Source organism: Cnephaeus nilssonii, assembly GCF_951640355.1.
Source record: "Cnephaeus nilssonii genome assembly, chromosome: 14".
Lineage (NCBI taxonomy): Eukaryota > Metazoa > Chordata > Mammalia > Chiroptera > Vespertilionidae > Cnephaeus > Cnephaeus nilssonii.
The window spans coordinates 73271429-73290555 of NC_137085.1; the positions used below are offsets into that span (position 1 = coordinate 73271429).

The 19127-nt window shown below is 41.0% G+C and overlaps 1 protein-coding gene across 6 annotated transcripts in view; it reads right to left on the bottom strand.

Annotated features, from left to right (window-relative positions):
- Positions 1-15786, bottom strand: part of FANCC (FA complementation group C) — a 272848-nt gene extending 257062 nt beyond the window's left edge. For all 6 annotated transcript variants that reach the window (XM_079789833.1, XM_079789832.1, XM_079789829.1 and 3 more), the window contains exon 1: positions 15591-15786. The gene's annotated coding sequence lies outside the window, so the exon portion shown is untranslated. The remainder of the gene's footprint in view (positions 1-15590) is intronic.
- Between the last annotated feature and the right edge of the window lie 3341 nt (positions 15787-19127).

Below are 19127 nucleotides of genomic sequence, written 5' to 3' on the forward strand. Positions count from 1 at the left end.
GATCTGGGACACCCTTCAGGGCAAACCAGCTGGCCCCCACCCATGCACCAGGCCTCTATCCTATCTAATAAAAGAGTAATATGCAGATTGACCATCACTCTAACACACAAGATGGCTGCCCCCATGTGGTCAAAGATCCTGCCCCCATTTGGACACAAGATGGCCACCACAAGATGGCCAGCAGGGGAGGGCAGTTGTGGGTGATCAGGCCAGCAGGGAGGGCAGCTGGGAGGGACCAGGCCTGCAAGGGAGGGCAGTTGGGGGCGATCAAGCCTGTAGGGGAGGGCAGTTAGGGGTGACCAGGCCAGCAGAGGAGGGAAGTTGGGGGTGACCAGGCCTGCAGGGAAGGGCAGTTGGGGGGTATCCAGGCCTGCAGTGGAGAGCAGTTGGGGGGGACCAGGCCTGCAGGAGAGGGCAGTTAGGGGTGACCAGGCCTGCAGGGGAGGGCAGTTAGGGGTGACCAGGCCTGCAGGGGATGGCAATTAGGGGTGACCAGGCCTGCAAGTGACGGCAGTTGGGGCAAACAGGCTGGCAGGGGAGCAGTTAGGCATCAATCAGGCTGTCAGGGGAGTGGTTAGGGGGTGATCAGGCTGGCAGGCAGAAGCAGTTAGGAGCAATCAGGAAGGCAGGCAGGTGAGCAGTTGGGAGCCAGCAGTCCTGGATTTTGAGAGGGATGTCCGACTGCCCATTTAGGGCCGATCCCACCGTGGGATCGGGCCTAAACGGGCAGTCGTCGGACATTCCTCGAGGGGTCCCAGATTGGAGAGGGTGCAGGCTGGGCTGAGGGACACCCCCCTCCTCCGTGCACGAATTTCGTGCACCAGGCCTCTAGTACACACATAAAACAATAGTATGAACTAGAGTGCCTAAGGAAGAAAAGTAATTATTCACAACCAAAATTGATCAAGGAATCAGGAGTTGATAAGGAAATCTATGAGAACAGCACATGAATGTGCAAGCAGAATGAGAGAGACGGGGTAAGTGCAAGGGGGACATATAGTGTGATTGCTTTAAATAAACACCACCACAAAGAAAACAGCCCAAGAGAATGTTGGAAGTCACTAAGGTACATATTACCTCCAAAATCCTATGACAGAAGCAAAGCAGTTTAGCAACTCAGTACCTTCAAACCTGACCAGGTAAAGAACGACAGAGCTCAGTTCATATTCTTCTATAACGCCTGCCCTGAATCATTTTCTGTGAGTGAAAAACAGCAGTCTCACCTGTCATGGGTAGTCACCAGAGTCTAGACTCCAGATCTCAGATCCTGCTAAAATAGATTAAATTTACATAAAATACTTACACCGGGTGTACCAGTTAATAATGCGGAGTTTTTTTTCAATAGATGGAGTTACACATATGTTGATGTATATGCGATTTGATATGTATGCTATTTTGTTGTATTGACAGCAAGCTTCAAACTTCATATGTCAAATTTTCTGAAGGTGTTAACATCATAGATATTTTTAAGCTTAAAAATGTCAAATTTCGTGCCAAAAAAAGAGCATTTGCGGGAAGTTGTAATTCATTACTTTATTTTGAAGAAAAGTGCTACTGAAAGTTATCGTATACTTCGGGAAGCTTATGGTGAACATGGTCCATCTCAAGATACTTGTGAATGCTGGTTTAAGCACTTTAAAAGTGATGATTTCAATGTGAAAGACAAAGAATGTCCAGGTCAACCGATAAAGTTTGAAGACCAACAATTACAAGCATTATTGGATGAAGATGTGCGTCAAACTCAAAAACAACTTGCAGAAAGATTAAACATTGCTCAGCAAACCATTTCCAATTGCTTACAAGCAATGGGAAAGATTTTAAAGGAAGGAAAATGGGTGCCACATCAACTGAACGAAAGACAAATGGAAAACCGATAAGTCATCAGTAAAATGTTGCTTCAATGGCACGAAAGAAAGTCTTTTTTGCATCGAATTGTGACTGGCAATGAAAAGTGGATTTATTTTGAGAATCCCAAATGCACAAAATCATTTGATCCAGGTCAACTATCAACATCGACTGCAAGGCCAAATCACTTCGGAAAGAAGACAATGCTCTGTGATTCGTGGCATGTCCAAGTTGCAGGCTCGATCTCCAATAGGGGGGCGTGCAAGAGGCGGCTGATCAATGATTCTCTGTCATCACTGATGTCTCTCTCTCTCTCTCTCTCTCTCTCTCTCTCTCTCTCTCTCTCTCTCGTCCTTGTGCTCTGAAATCAATAAAAATATATTTTAACTGGTAATAAATAAGTACCTATCAATAATAACCTTAAATGTATATGCTTCAATCAAAAGGCATAGAATAGCTGCATGGATAAGAAAACATGACCCATATATATGCTGTTTATGAGAGACCCACCTCAGGACAAAAGACTCACACAAAATGAAACTGAAGGGATGGAAAAAAATTTTCCATACAAATGCAAACCAAAGAAAATGCTGGAGTACCAATACTTACATCTGACTAAATAGACTTTAAAACAAATTTAATAACAAGAGACAAAGAAAGTCACTACATAATACTAATGGGATCAATCCAACAAAAGGATAAACATATATGCACCCAATAAAGGAGCACCTAAATATATCAGAAAAAAAAAAGAAAGAAAACCTTAGAAAACTTTAAAGGTGAAATTGACAGCAAAATACAGACATAGTAAGGGACTTTAACACCTCACTGTCATCAATGGATAGATCTTCCATACAAAAATCAATATGAAACAGAAAAAATAAACAACACACTAGATCACATGGCTTAATTGATATTTATAGAATATTTCATCCAAAAGTAGCAAAATATACATTCTTCTCAAGTGCACAGGGAACATTCTCAAAGATAGACCATATGTTAGGACACAAAAATAAGTTGTAAGTTCAAGAAGATTGAAATCATATAAAGCATCTTCTCAGATGACAATGGCATAAAACTAGAAATCGACTATAGTAAAAACACTCAAAAACATTCAAATACAAAGAGGCTAAATAGCATGATATTAAATTATGAGTGGGTTACCATTGAGATCAAGGAAGATATTTTTTAAAATCCTGGAAAAAAATGAAAATTAACACACAAACAACCCAAAAGCTATAGGACAAAGTAAAAGCAGTCCTAAGAGAGAAGTTCATAGCATTATAGGCCTACCTTAAGAAGCAAGAAAAATCTCTAGGAAACAATATAACTCTACAACTAAAAGAACTAGAAAAAGAACAGCACGAAAAGCCTAGAGTAAGTGGAAGGAAGGAAATAATAAAGATCAGAACAGAAATAAATGATATAGAAACTTAAAAAAATGCAAAGGATCAATGAAACCAAAAGCTGGTTCTTTGAAAGGATAAACAAGATTGATGAACCTTTAACAAGACTCATCAAGAATCAAAGAGAGTAGACCCAAATAAATAAAATCAGAAATGAAAGAGAAGAAGTAACAACAGACACCACAGAAATACAAATGATTTAAGAAAATATTATGAACCATGGTATGTCATCAAAATAGCCAATCTGGGTGAAATGGACAAGTTCCTAGAAACATACAATCTTCCAATACTGAATCAGGAAGAATCAGAACTCCTGGATAGACCAATAACAACTAATGAAATGGAAAGAGTAATAAAAAGAAGACCAAAAAACTCCCAGCAAACAAAAGTCCTGGACCAAATGGCTTCACAGGTGAATTTTATCAAACATTCAAAGGGAACTAACACCAATCCTCCTCAAAATACAGTAGGTCCTCGGGTTACATTGGAGATCCGTTCCTACAGCGCAACATAATGCGATTTTCACCGTAAGTCGGAACCTACCTACATAAGTACCTATGTCACTCACATGGAGCACATACACAGCAGTAATGAAGTGAAACAGTAAAAAAAAATGTAAAAGAAAGATAACAATTCCTGACCTTTACTTGTGGTAAATAAATAATAAAAAACATAAAGCACATATGTACATACGTCGAAATGATGGAACTTTTTTTTATAAGTAAATGGGAGATGGCAACGTAACCACGAAACGATGTATATCACGATGTATATCGAGTCCAACGTAACCCGAGGACTGCCTGTATTCCAAAAAATACTAGAAGAGGGAAGACTTCCAAGCTCTTTTTACAAGGCCAACATTATCATAATACCAAAATCAGATAAAGACACGGCAAAAAAGAAAAGTATAAGCCAACAAATGCTAAAAACCTCAACAAATTATTACCAAATCAGATACAGCAATACATTAAAAAAAATCATACACCGCCCTAACCAGTTTGGCTCAGTGGATAGAGCGTCGGCCTGCGGACTGAAAGGTCCCAGGTTTGATTCCAGTCAAGGGCATGTACCTTGGTTGTGGGCACATCCCCAGTAGGAGGCAGCTGATCAATGTTTCTCTCCCATCGATGTTTCTAAGATTTTATCCCTCTCCCTTCCTCTCTGTAAAAAATTAATAAAATGTATTAAAAAAAAATCATACACCATGACCAAGTGGAATTTATTCTGGGGGTACACGGTTGGTACAATATTCACAAATCAATAAATGTGATACATCACATAAGCCAAATGAAAAATAAAAATCACATGATCATATCAACAGATGCAGAACAAGCATTCTATAAAATCCAGTACCCATTTATGATAAAACCTGTAAGCAAAGTGGGAATGGAGGGATCATACCCAATATAATAAAGACTACATATGAAAAACCTATAGCCAACGTCATACTCAATGGTCAAAAATTAAAAGTGTTTCCTTAAGTTCAGGAACAGAATAGGGATGTCCACTTTCACCATTCTGCACTGGAGTGGGGGGGGGGGGTCCCTCAGCCCGGCCTGCGTCCTCTAGCAGTCCGGGAGCCCTTAGGGGATGTCTGACTGCCACGGAGGTGGGACAGGGTCCTGCCACCTCCGCTGCGCTCGCCAGCTGTGAGCTGGGCTCAGGGCTTCTGGCTGAGTGGCACTCCCCCTATGGGAGCGCACTGACCACCAAGGGGCAGCTCCTGCATGTCATAGCGACCGGTCGTTCGGCCGTTCGGTCGAGTTGCATATTAGCCTTTTATTATATAGGATAGTACTAGAAGTTCTAGCCATAGCAATCAGACAAGAAGAAATAAAAGGCATCCAAATTGGAAAGGAGGAAGTAAAACTGTCCTTATTTGCAGATGACATGATATTATATATAAAAAACCCTAAAGACTCCATCAAAAAACTACTACATCTAATAAATAAAATCAGGAAAGTTGCAGGGTACATAATCAACATCCAGAAATCAATGGTATTTTTATCTATTTAGAACAGTGGTTCTCAACCTTTTTAATGCTGCGACCCTTTAATACAGTTCCTCATGTTATGGTGACCCCCAACCATAAAATTATTTTCCTTGCTACTTCATAACTATAATTTTGCTACTGTTAATGAATCATAATGTCGTGACCCACAGGTTGAGAACCGCTGCTGTAGAGCCTAAGACCATCAGAAAACACAGATATTTACATTACGATTCATAACAGCAGCAAAATTACAGTTAGAAGTAGCAACAAAAATAATTTTATGGTTGGGGGTCACCACAACATGAGGAACTGTATTAAAGGGTCGCGGCATTAAAAAGGTTGAGAACCACTGATCTAGAATAATAAAAGGGTAATATGCTAATTAGACTGGACATCCGTCCAGACGTCATTCCAGACGTTCTTTCAGACAAAGCCGGGGCTGGAGCGAAGCCGCCAGGGTCCCAGGTGCTGGAGGGAAGCTAGTGCTGGCAGCTGGGGGAAGGAAAGCCTACTCTTGCATGAATTTTCATGCATCAGGCCTCTAGTATATATATATATATAAGCCTAAGCGACCGTTATGACTGGACAACAGGACAACTGGCCAGTAGCTATGACGCACACTGACCACCAGAGGGAAAACTGAATGCAGGAGCTGCCCCCTGGTGGTCAGTGCACTCACACAGCCAACCTCCCACAGCCAGCCAACCTCCCACGGTCCCTCCCCCTGGCCTGCTGGCCCCAATGGGGACTGAGCGAGATGGCCCCAATCGGCTCTGATCGCTGGCCAGGCCGAGGGACCCCACCCATGAACAAATTCATGCACTGGGCCTCTAGTATACCAATAAAGAACTACCAGAAAGAGCAACTGAGAAAACAACCCCATTTACTATTGCAATTAAAAAATAATAATAATAAGGTATCTAGGAATAAATTTAACCAAGGAGGCAAAAGATCTCTATTCAGAGAACTATATGACATTGAAGAAAGAAATTAAGGAAGACAAAAATAAGTAAAAGCATATACCATGTTCATGGACTGGAAAAATTAACATCATTAAAATGTTCATACTACCTAAAACAATCTATAGATTCAATACAGTTCCTATTAAAATACCAATGGCATATTTCACAGAACTAGAAAAAATAATCTAAAAATGTATATGAAACCAAAAACACCCCAAATAGCCACAGCAATCTTGATAAAGAAGAACAAAGTTGGAGGAAACACAATACTGAATATCAAACTACACTGCAAGGCCATTGTAATTAGAACACCCTGGTACTGGCATATAGACCAATAGAACACAAAAAAATAGCCCTAGAAATCAATCTACACCTTTATGGTCAATTAATAATTGACAAAGGAGGCAAGAGCATACAATGCAGTAAAGACAGTCTCTTCAATAAATGATGTTGGGAAAATTGGACAGGTACAAGAAAAACAATGAAACTAGACCACCAATTTACACCACACACAAAAATAAACTCAAAATGGATAAAAGACTTAAAAATAACTTCTACAACTCAACACCAGTAAGACAAACAATCCAATTAAAAAATGGGCAAAGGACCTGAATAGACACTTTTCCAAATAGGAGATACAGATGGCCAATAGACATATGAAAAAATGTTCAATGTCACTAATCATCAGAGAAGCAAATTAAAATTACAATGAGGTATCACCTCACACCTGCCAGAATGGCTCCCATCAGTAAATCAACAAACAGCAGTGCTGGCGAGGATGGTGGAGAAAATGGAACCCTAGTATACTGCTGGTGGGAATGCAGACTGGTGCAGTCACTGTGGAAAACAGTATGGAGGTTCCTCAAAAAATTAAAAAATAGAGCTGCCTTTTGACACAGCAATCCCACTTCTGGGAATAGATGCTAAGAATCCTGAAACACCAATCAGAAAGAATATACACACCCCTATATTCATAGCAACATTATTTACAATAGCTAAGATCTTGAAACAGCCCAACTGCCAGTAGATGAGTGGATAAAAAGCTATGGTATATTCATACAATGGAATAATATTCGGCTATAAAAAAGGATCTCTTACCCTTTGTGACAGCATGGATGGACCTGCAGAGAATTATGCTAAGCAAAATAAGCCCATCAGAGAAAGACAACTATCACATGACCTTACTTATATGTGGAATCTAATAAACAAAATAAACTGACAAACCATTTTATGTTCCCACCAACAATGTAGGAGGTTTCAATTTTTCCACATTTTCACTTGTTTTTTTAAAGCTTTCTTTTCCTTTTTGTTTGGTTTCTAATCCTCACCCAAAGACATGCTTATTAGTTTTAGAGAGAGGGGAAGTGACAGAAAAACAGAGAGAGAGAGAGAGAGAGAGAGAGAGAGAGAGAGAGAGAGAGAGAGAGAGAGAGAAAAGAAAAGAAAAAAGAAAAGAAAAGAAAAAAGAAAAGAAAAGAAAAGGAAAGAAAGAAAGAAAGAAAGAAAGAAAGAAAGAAAGAAAGAAAGAAAGAAAGAAAGAAAGAAAGAAAGAAAGAAAGAAAGAAAGAGAGAGAGAAACATTGATTGGTTGCCTTCCCATGGATCAAACCCACAACCTGACTGGGATGTGCCCTGACTGGGAATAGAACCTGTAACCTTTGGTGCACAGAAGGATGCTCCAACCAACTGAACTGGTTAATTGTACCTTTTCTTATAGCCATCCTAGTGGGTATGAAGTAGTATCTTCTTGTAGTTTTAGTTTGCATTTAATTATTGGTTAATGATGTTGAATATATTTCCACGTGCTTATCAGCAATTCCTACTTCTTCTTTGAAGTATCTATTGTAATCTTTTTTCCATTTTTTATTGGGTTGCTTATTTTAATACTGGGTTTTAAGCATTCTTTGTATATTCTGGTTACAAGCTCATTAACAGATACATGTTTTTCAAATAATTTCTCCCAGTCTGTTACTTGTCTTTTCCTTTTTTTTTTTTAATGTTATCTTTTGAAGCAAAACATTTTTAATTTTGAGGAAGTCCAATTTCTCTTTTTTTTTTTTCTTTCTTTTCTTGGATCATGCTTTAGATTTATGATCAATTTCTGTTAACTTTTGTGCATGGTATGAGATATGGGTCCAAATTCTTCATCATTTTGCATGTGGATACTCAATTGTTTCAGAACTCTTTGTTGAAAAAAACTGTCCTTTCTTCATTTAATTGCCTTGGCACTTTTGTCAAAAGTCAATTGACCATAAATTATTTCTAGACTCTCATTTCTGTTTCAGTGATACCAGCAGCATGCTGTCTTGATTGATAGCTTTATAGTAAATTTTGAAATTGGTAGTATAATTATTTCATTGCTCTTTTTCTTTTTCTAATTGTTTCGGCTATTCTGGGTTCCTGACATTTCCATATAAATTTTAGTAACTGCTTGTCATTATTTCCAAAAAAAAGTCTATTGGGATGGATTTTAATAGAAATTGCATTGACTCTGTAGATCTGTTTGGGGACGAATTGCCAACTTAACATGAACATGGAATGTCTGTTCATTTAGATCTTTAATTTCTTTCAGCCATTTTTGTAATTTTCATTATACAAGTCTTGTCCTGCTTTTGTTAACTTTTTTCCAAAGTATTTTCATGTTTGATGCTATTGTGAATAGAACTTTTTCAAATTTCATTTTTGGGTTGTTCACTGCCAGTATAGTATAAAAATACAGTTGATGTATACTGATCTTGTATCCTTGTATTTATTTCATGCAGGTTTTGCTTTTTTGTGAATTCCTTAGAATTTTCTACATAAACTGTCATGTCATCTATGAATATAGACACACAGACAGTTTTATTTCTCCCTTTGTATCTGGATGCCTTTATTTTTTTCTGCCTATCACCTCCAGTACATTGTTGAATAGAAGAAAGGTGGGGTGAGAGGGGAGTGAACATTCTTAACTTTTTCCAATCTTAGGGGAAAAACATTTAATCTTTTACCAAGATACATTATGATGTCAGCCATACATTTTTCATAAATGCTTTTTATCAGGTTGAGAAACTTTCCTTCTGTTCCTAGATTGTTGGGAGTTCTTATCATGAATAAATGTTGGATTTTGTGAGATGCTCTTCTGTATCTATTGAGATGATGATGTGGTTTTGTTTATTCTACTAATATAATTTATTACATTAACTGATTTTTGAATGTTATACTAACTTTGCATTCCTGGGATAAATTCCATTTGGTCATGGTATATAATTCTTTCATATGTTACTGAATTTGGTTTAGTAATATTGTTTAGCATATTTGTGTCTATGTTTATGAGAAATACTGGTGGGTAATTTTCTTGTGATGTCTGTCTGGTTTTGGTTTTAGGTAATACTGGCATTTTAGAATGAGTTGGGAAGTGTTCCCTTCTCATATTTCCCGAAAGTGGTTGTGAAGGATAAGTGTTATTTCTTCTTTCAATATTTGATGGAATTCACCCCTGAAGTTACCTATTCCTGGATGTTCCATTATGGGAAAAATTTTAATTACAAATTAGGGATCAATTCTTCATTTCATTGACTTTACTTATTGTTTTTCTGTTTTCTATTTCACTGATTTCCACTGTTCTCTTTATTGTATCTTTCCTTCTTCTTGCTTTGAGTTTAGTTTGCTCCTTTTTCTCATTTCTTAAGGTAGGAGCTTAAGTTATTAATTTGCAGCCTTTATTCTTTTCTAATACAACTGTTTAAAGTTACAAATTTCTTTTTAAGCACTGTTTAAACAGCATCTCACAAATTTTAATATGTTGTGGGGTGTGTTTTTTTAATATATTTTATTGATTTTTTACAGAGAGGAAGGGAGAGGGATAGAGAGTTAGAAACATCGATGAGAGAGAAACATCGATCAGCTGCCTCCTGCACACCCCCTACTGGGGATGTGCCCGCAACCAAGGTACATGCCCTTGACCGGAATCAAACCTGGGACCCTTCAGTCCACAGGCCGACGCTCTGTCCACTGAGCCAAACCAGTCAGGGCAATAAGTTGTGGTTTTGTTTTCATTCAGTTCAAGATATTTTCTAATTTTCTTTGTAATTTCCTTTTTGACCCATTGGCTACCTTACAAGATAGAGCTATCCTTCTTACAAATAAACAAGGTTTTACCCTTTTTTCAAAATGAGCAGATGCACAATCCCAAGAGTTATTGTATTTATTGCTGACTGTATGGCGATAATCTCACTGAATATTTCGTTGCCTAAAGATTAAATTGTAAAGTTAACTTCCAACAATTTGTATGTAAAATAAAAATGGGAAGAGTGAAGATAATTTGCTAACACAAACTTACTATACAATCCAGCAATTCCACTCATGTATCTATTCAAGAAAAATGAAAACATATGTCCACACAAACACTTGCACACAAATGCTAAAATCAGCATTATTCATAATAGCCAAAAAGCAAAAGCAACTCAAGTGTCCATCAACTGATGAATGGATAAACAAGATGTGGTATGTCCACACAATAGGATACTTTTCAGCAAATAAATGAACTACTTACACATGCTACAGCATGGATAAATCTCAAACACATTATGCTAAGTGAAAAAAGCCCAAAACAAGACAGCACTTACTTTATGAATTCATTCATATGAAATGTCCAGAAAGGCTAATCTACACAGACAGAAAGCAAACCAATGGTTGTCTGAGGTCTTGAAAGCCAGAGCCAGGATTCAGTATGAACTTGCAAACACAAACTTGTTATGATGATGCAAATGTTTTAAAAGTGAATAGTGGTAATCATTGCACAATTCTAAAAATCTACTAAATTTACTAAATAAACACTTAATTCTTTATATATCAGAGTATATTGTTTCAAAAAGGTGATTTCCATTAGAAATGTACCTTTTTATAACTAGAGAAAGGTATCAGGAAGATTATAGATGTTCTTATATTAGAGATGTTAACAGGGAAATGATTTCTATATACCCAGGAGGGATTATGAAGAATCTAAGAGAATGAACCAGATAACTTTGCAAGGTCTCTTCCAAACTGATTCAAAAAAAAGATTTTATATTAAAAAATAAAAGATTTGCATTGTTACCTAACTTTTCTGATGAATTAACTTTTTCCTTCTCTACTTACGCATTTTTATTAAAACACTGCAAACGCAATATACTTCTCCAAAGGTGTTCTTTCATCTTAAAATCAGTCATTCAGGAGCCATAAACAAGATCATACCCCACCCAGCTAAAATAAAATTTTATAAATGCATTTGGTGCTGATTTCAAGCCTGATTTGAGGCTTCACCACTACCAACTTGGAACTGCCGCACATGTGAGATTTCTCCGGCACTCTATGCAGCTTAGCTAATCAATCCAACTTTCTACTGCCCAGGCTGGCCTCCCTGTAGCTGGTTTTCATAAATACAAAATTTGTATAATTGTTACTGGAACTACTTGCTGAAATATGGAACTAGTTTAAAACACCACTTATTTTTAAATGTACATGCACAGTTTCACATGCATGCAGCAACACATTTTCCACACTCAGCCAACCAAGTTAATGCTTTTTATTATTAAAGAACGGAAGAAAAAAGTCTAATATAGAGTTTGCCTGTCTTTTCCGGAACCTTAGCAAATATTTTTCAAGAAATCAAGAGGAGAGAGAAACCAAGATGGCGGCATAGGTAAACACCTAAACTGCTGCCTCGCAAAACAATTTCAAAACTACAACTAAAAGACAAAAAAGACACCATCCAGAAACACAGGAAAGCTGGCTGAGTGGAAATTCTACAACTAGAAGGAAAGAGAAAAGCAACTGAGACTCAGAGGAGCTGCAGGAGGCAGAGGTACTGAGAGGCGGCGCGCGGAGAGGACTGGCAACTGAGTACGCGGCTGACTTTCTCAACCGGGATGGAGACAAAAGCTCCCGACTGCTCTGAACTCCAGTTCCGGGCGAGACTCTGGGGACCCAGACTCATACGGGGTGAAACTGGACTGTCAGGAAAGAGAAAAGCACACTGAGATTCAGAGGAACTGTGGAAGGCAGAGGTACTGAGGCGCGCGCACGCAGAGAGAGCGGGCAACTGCATACGCGGCTGGCTTTATCAACTGGGAGGGAGACAAAAGCTCCCGACAGCTCTTAACTCCAGTTCCAAGCGAGACTCTGGGGACCCAGACTCATTCGGGGAGAAACTGGACTGTCTGGCAGTGGGCGGAACTCGAGGGCGGCTTTCTCTCAGAGGTACCTGCAGCGATTACCACAGGACACTGAGACGAAGGGGCCTATTAGGGCAGGGTTGACGGGAAACCAATGCTGTCTGCTCCGCCCTGAGACTCGCCCCATCCAAGCTGAGCACAGAGGCTTTTGCAAGTCTTGTCTCATAAGGGTGTCTTCAGCACAGAAGTTCTCCCACAGTAGACACAGCTGATCCTCACAGCCAATTGGCCTGGAGGTCAATTCCTCCCAGTGATACCAACAACAATCAAGGCTTAACGACAACAAGACTGTGCACACAGCCCACAAACGGGTGCACCAAGAGTGTCCACCTCAGGTAACTGGGGAGGCTGAGCCACTGGCCCATATAGGACACATACCACACAACGCTACTCTATCAACTCAGGGAAGCAGCCAAAATGCGGAGACATAGAAACAGGTCACAAATGAAAGAAATGGAGGAAAGCAAATGACTGGATATAGAGTTCAAAACCACGGTCATAAGGTTTTTCAAGAATTTTCTAGAAAAGGCCGATAAATTTAGTGAGACCCTCGAGGATATGAAAAAGGACCAACTAGAAATTCAGCATACACTGACTGAAATAAAGAATAATATACAGAGATCCAACAGCAGACTAGAGGATCGCAAGAATCAAGTCAAAGATTTGAAATACGAAGAAGCAAAAAAACACCCAACCAGAAAAGCAAAAAGCAAAAAGAATCCAAAAATATGAAGATAGTGTAAGGAGCCTCTGGGACAACTTCAAGCGTACCAACATCCGAATTATGGGGGTACCAGAAGAAGAGAGAGAGCAAGATACTGAAAACCTATTTGAAGAAATAATGACAGAAAACTTACCCTAACTGGTGAAAGAAATAGACCTACAAGTCCAGGAAGCACAGAGAACCCCAAACAAAAGGAATCCAAAGAGGACCACACCAAGACACATCATAATTAAAATGCCAAGAGCAAAAGACAAAGAGAGAATATTAAAAGCAGCAAGAGAAAAACAGTTAGTTACCTACAAGGGAGTCCCCATACGACTGTGAGCTGATTTCTCAACAGAAACTATGCAGGCCAGACAGGAGTGGCAAGAAATATTCAAAGTGATGAATAGCAAGAACGGGGGTCCTCAAACTTTTTAAACAGGGCCCAGTTCACTGTCCCTCAGACTGTTGGAGGGCCAGACTATAGTTTAAAAAAAACTATGAACAAATTCCTATGCACACTGCACATATCTTATTTTGAAGTAAAAAAACAAAACGGCAAAAACACCCACGTGTGGCCCGGGGGCCGTAGTTTGAGGACACCTGAGCAAGAATCTACAACCAAGATTACTCTACCCAGCAAAGCTATCATTCAGAATTGAAGGGCAGATAAAGAGCTTCACAGATAAGAAAAAGCTAACGGAGTTCATCACCACCAAACCAGTATTATATGAAATGCTGAAAGGTATTCTTTAGGAAGAGGAAGAAGAAGAAAAAGGTAAAGATAAAAATTATGAACAACAAATACATATCTATTAACAAGTGAATCTAAAAATCAAGTGAATAAAAAATCTGATGAACAGTATTAACTGGTGAATGTAATAGAATCAGGGGCATAGAAAGCGAGTGGACTGACAATTCTCGGGGGGAAAGGGGTGTGGGGGGTGCGGGAAGAGACTGGACAAAAATCATACACCTATGGATGAGGACAGTGGGGGGGGGGTGGTAAGGGCATGGGGTGTGGTGGGGTGGGGTGGGAACCGGGTGGAGGGGAGCTATGGGGGGGGGGAAAAAGAGGAACAACTGCAATAACCTGTACAATAAAGATTTTAAAAATTAAAAAAAAGAAATCAAGAGGAATATGGCTGAATAATGAGAAAAATGAATGAAAATGTATAACAAAACATAGTCAAATTCTAAAGCAGGATCTAACTTTTACCCTGGGGTAAAAGGCCTTTGATTTAACTAGAAAAAGCAAATTCTTTTTGGATGCAATCTTTCTTGTATATGAGTAATGTATATATGTGCTTATTTCCATGTGAATCTGGCACAGTACATTAGACTGAAACCTCAATTTGGTTTAAGTTTAATGGATAAAGTCACAATGAACATGTTTTCTATCTAAGCTTATGTAATAAATAAGCATGTAATAACTCATCCCAACACATGGTATGAATTCTGTCACTTGTAACAACCTTCCCTCCCCTCTTGAGGGGAGTAATGAGAAAACGTTCTGAGCTGCACATCACTGAAGGTGAGTGACATCCACCAACAGCTGAAGTTGGGTGGCCCAAAAGTGCCCTGTTCCTCTGATAAACCAATCAATCACATCTCAGTTAAGATCCATTCATTAAATGGGACACAAGTTAGAATAAACCCAGGAGCCCGGGAGCTTTCCAAGCTTCAGATTAGGACAAAAAGCACAGGCACACACAGATCTTGGCCAGAAAATTCCTCGGCCTCTTTCCTTAAAATTCTGGTCCCCAATTTGTCATGTTTCCAAAACTCCAAATCCTTTCCCCTCTCCAGACACAACACGACCCTGGAGAAAAAAAGAGAAAAAAAGGCAAGCCAACCAACAACACCCCCCTAAAAAAAATATTTGAAGGGTTTTGGACCCGATTTGGCCTGGCCTTCAAAGACAGTGGTGGGGAGAGGAAAGTCCATCAAAACCCTCCTCCCCGCCTAGGCGGACAGGCCTGAGGGCGAGAGGGTAGCGACCGCGCCCGGGCTCCTCTCCTTGGGCCTCGCCCCCTCCCGGCGTCGGAGCGGGAGGGGAGGAGGAGCGGAGAGCGGGCCGGCTGTAGAGGGTGCAGGGTTCGAAGAGGCGAGCTTGTCACAGCTCCCCGGATCCGGGGCGAAGACATTCCCCTCCGCGCCCCTCCTCGAAGACCTGGCAGCCTGCGTCCAGGAACAAAAAGAACTACAAAACCCAGTCGCATCTGCCACCTCTCCCGGGGACCCCTCCGCCGGCCCCGCCCCCCGGCCGGCCCCGCCCCTGCGCGAGCCGGCGCCACCCCACGCCCCGACCCCCCGCCCCTCCTCGCCCCCAGCACGCGGCGGGAGCCCGCTCTCCCACCTACGGCCGCCGAGCGCGGCGGACGGGCGTTCTCGCGAGTCTTCCCTGCCACCCCCACGCCCGGGCTGACGTGTCGGCCGGACCCCCAGAGGAAGCGGCCGCCTTCGCGGTGTGCTGCGGCCTCTTACCCGGTGGTCCGCGCCAGAGCTGCTTCAGCAGTTTGGGCCGCGGCGGGAAGGACGCCACCGCCCGAGTTCTGTGGCTTGAAAATGTGGCTTCGCCTCCTACTGTTTTTTTTGTTTTGTTTTGACTTTTTTTGGAATTTTCCCGCGGTCGCTCAGCAGTGGAGCCGGCGCGCCCGCAGTGCACTCTGGGGCCTGGCGAGCGGCCCCCCGCCCCCCGCGGCATCGCGGGAAAATTCCGACGAATCTCGGGCTCGAGGGGGCGGGGCGGAGCCTGTCACCGGCGCGGCGGAAGTCGCCGGCGGGCGGGCTCCCGGACGGCGCGGTGGGCAAACTGTGGCAACTTTAGTCTAACTCTGCTTCCTCTCTGGTCGAGTCGTGGGTGACCCCCGGAGGAAAAACCCGGGGGCTTTTAATCGGGTTATTGCCCAATTATTTCAACGCTGTCTTCGCAATGCAGGGGAGGTAAAATGGAAATTGGATTTTTTTTTTTTTTTTAAGAAAAATTGAGTGTGTGTTAAGGGGATAACACCACCAAACAAGGCCTAGAATATGGTTGCTAGCTGTGGTCGCACACACAAAAGGAATCCTTCTTGAGTTAATGACACCCCAATCAGTTGCATACAGTGTTTGATTCGGGTTCAAATCAGTTCAAAACTGAATTTAAACCACTTAACTGGAAAGCAGCATTTTGTGTAAAATTCATTAAGGAGTGCTTTCAAAAAAACTTTCTACAAGGCGGTGTAAGCATGTAATAAAAAGAGTCAAACACTTCCAGCCTTCTAAAATGAAGGAATACCCATTTTACCAAAGAGTAAATTGAATTCAGGAATTAGGGAATTTACCAAGGTAGACATTATAAAAGGATCCCAATCCAGAGAAAATTGTTAGGATCTGCAACTGCATTAAGGAATCAGGTATTAAACTCATTCTTGAAAACATTCCTTGGCAACTAAAGAGGTCTGTGCTTTTTTGGTGTGTGCATAGTTCAGTGTGGGCCAGTGTAGAGAGTTACATGCATGAGTAACGCTCATCTTGGCCCTTGGCCGTAAGAAGGAAGTCATTGTGTTTGTGGGGATAAATTTGAGCAATTTAATATTTAAGTCTTGCATTTACCAGCAAAGGAAGGAATTGAACCCTGTGTTTCATTAGAGAAAATATCTATTTTGGTATTCAGGTCCTTTTACATATTTTCTGAAAAAATCCTTTCTAGTGCTGGAGTGTAGTTATAGTTGAGGTCTTCCCATTTTGCGGGTTTTATGTCTTTTTCATTCAGTGGGTCGCAAAGAGTTGCTAGGCTCACTCAACTTTATAGTAAATGAAAGGACAACATATTTACACCTAATTTAGACCTAAATGGGTAGCACATATAGGATAAGTATTCAACTGTAATTTTATGGAGATTTATAGACATTCATTTCATCTGGTATCCATATGTATGGTGCTATCCTAACACTTTAAACAGTAATTAGATTATCTCTCTTTAAAATTCTTGAAAAGTTTCCTGAGAAACAAAACGTAGATACAAATCCTATTTTTAATTGGCTTATGAAGTTGACTATTTGTGCCTCTAGAAAGTTTTCATAGTATAAAGTCCAATCACATTTAAATAATGAGGCAAAAATGAAAAATGGCATGTGTAGGTGAAAATTACTTCATTTTTTAAAATTATTGATTATGATATCACATAATTGTCCTCATCCCCCCATTCCCATCCCAAACCCCTCCCCACGTATGCCCTCACTCCCCTGTTGTCCGTGACCACTGGTTAGGCTTATATGCATGCATACAAGTCCTTTGGTTGATCTCTCCCCCTTCCCCCCACCCTCCCCTGCTTTCCCTCTGAGGTTTGACAGTCTGATTGATGCTTCCCTGTCTCCGGGTCTGTTTTTGTTCATCAGTTTATGTTGTTCATTATTTCCCCTAGATGCGTGAGATCATATGATACAAGAAATACACTTATAAGAACCAAAAATGAGACAAGCCATAATGGTTATGCTGAGAGGCAAATGAATCAGTCTGTAGTGAGTTTCTTTCTGGGCCAACAGTTCTTTTGAGTCCCAATTTCAATGTCAAACAGTTCCTTCTGTGTACATGTCAGCAATGATATTTCAGTTCTGGATGGTGGACAAATGGTGGTGATGCAGGTCCGACCATCTCTGGTTTGGTCCTGGGCATCCTTCAGCGAAGCACAGCTGCTGTCTGCTAGTATGGCAAGGCGTCATCAGCGTCTTCCATCTTTGGACTGCTTCTCTTCTGTCTTCATGGCTGGAGTAGTCCTGTCGATTCCTCTCTGTTGCCGGAATCCACATGGTCTCGGAGTTGTTTTCTGAAAATATACAGACATATTCTCGACCAAAGGTTAATAAAGGAATATTTTCTATAAATTTGACTTGGGATCCTTTTTTATTTTTTGCCCAAACAATTTTCCTTTGGCTTGTTTTGACACCTTGTGTGTTTTTCATGGGTGTCTTGAGCTGCCGAGCGGTGCACCTTTGGAGGTGGAGGTCCCAGGGTCCACGGGTCTGCAGCTGGGGTAGCAGGATATTGGCTGGAGTGGGTGCTGGGTCGCGGGGCAGTTCCAAGGCCTGTCTGGTTGGTGGTGTTGATGAGTTTCTAAAAAAGGCCGTTCTCCCCTTCAAGATGGCGTGGGCTCCGTGCTGGAGTCCCGCCATCTGGGGAGTGCTCACAGCGGTGGTAGTCTCTCCTTGTCAAGGAGAGCCTGTCTGCCAGTCCCTGCTGCTCCCGCGAGATTTAACTTTCCCTCCCTCACTCACACACACCCCACGCACATCCACACACTCTCCTTTCATACCCTCACTCACTTCCTCTCTCAGCTCCGTCCTGCCAGCCGCCATCTTTTTTCCTTCTCAAAATTACTTCATCTTTAGAAAGAATTAGAATCCATTCTAATGGAATCCATCACTAGAATCTTTACATTCTAGTGGGGAAAACACCACAGCTGAGTGCTGCAGAGTTCCCGACAGTATCAAATCTTCAGAATTCAACAAACAAATAAAATCAGCTGTCTTAGATTCTAGCCATTGTAGTAAGATTCATGTTCCCAGAATTACTCCAGATACCAACCTAGTTTCCAACTGTCATTTCAAGAATTAATCCTAACACCCACCTAGTTTCTAGTTGGCACCCCAACACTTAACACTGTCGTGTCCATGGCTCTAATGTTGACCTCTAGTTTCTCAACTGTGAATATTTAATGAGTGTTTATTAAGTCTCAGGTACTTAGCTGACTCCTTGACCAGATTATTTAATTCTCACAGTGATCTTACGTATATGGTAGATAATATTCCAGTTTCACAGATAAAGAAACTGATACACAGAGCAAACTCTACTAGTAGATATTGTACCTTCAAATCCAGGCTAATTGACTCTGGGGCTTGTACTTCTTGACCACATGCTATGCTCTTGCTCATGCTCCAGGCTAGGTACCAGACCACTTCCCAAGTTCTTGGTAGGATAGCAGTGAGGATGGGGTGATGTGATCCCAGAGTCTTATGCATTTTAACTACTACTCTGCTTTCC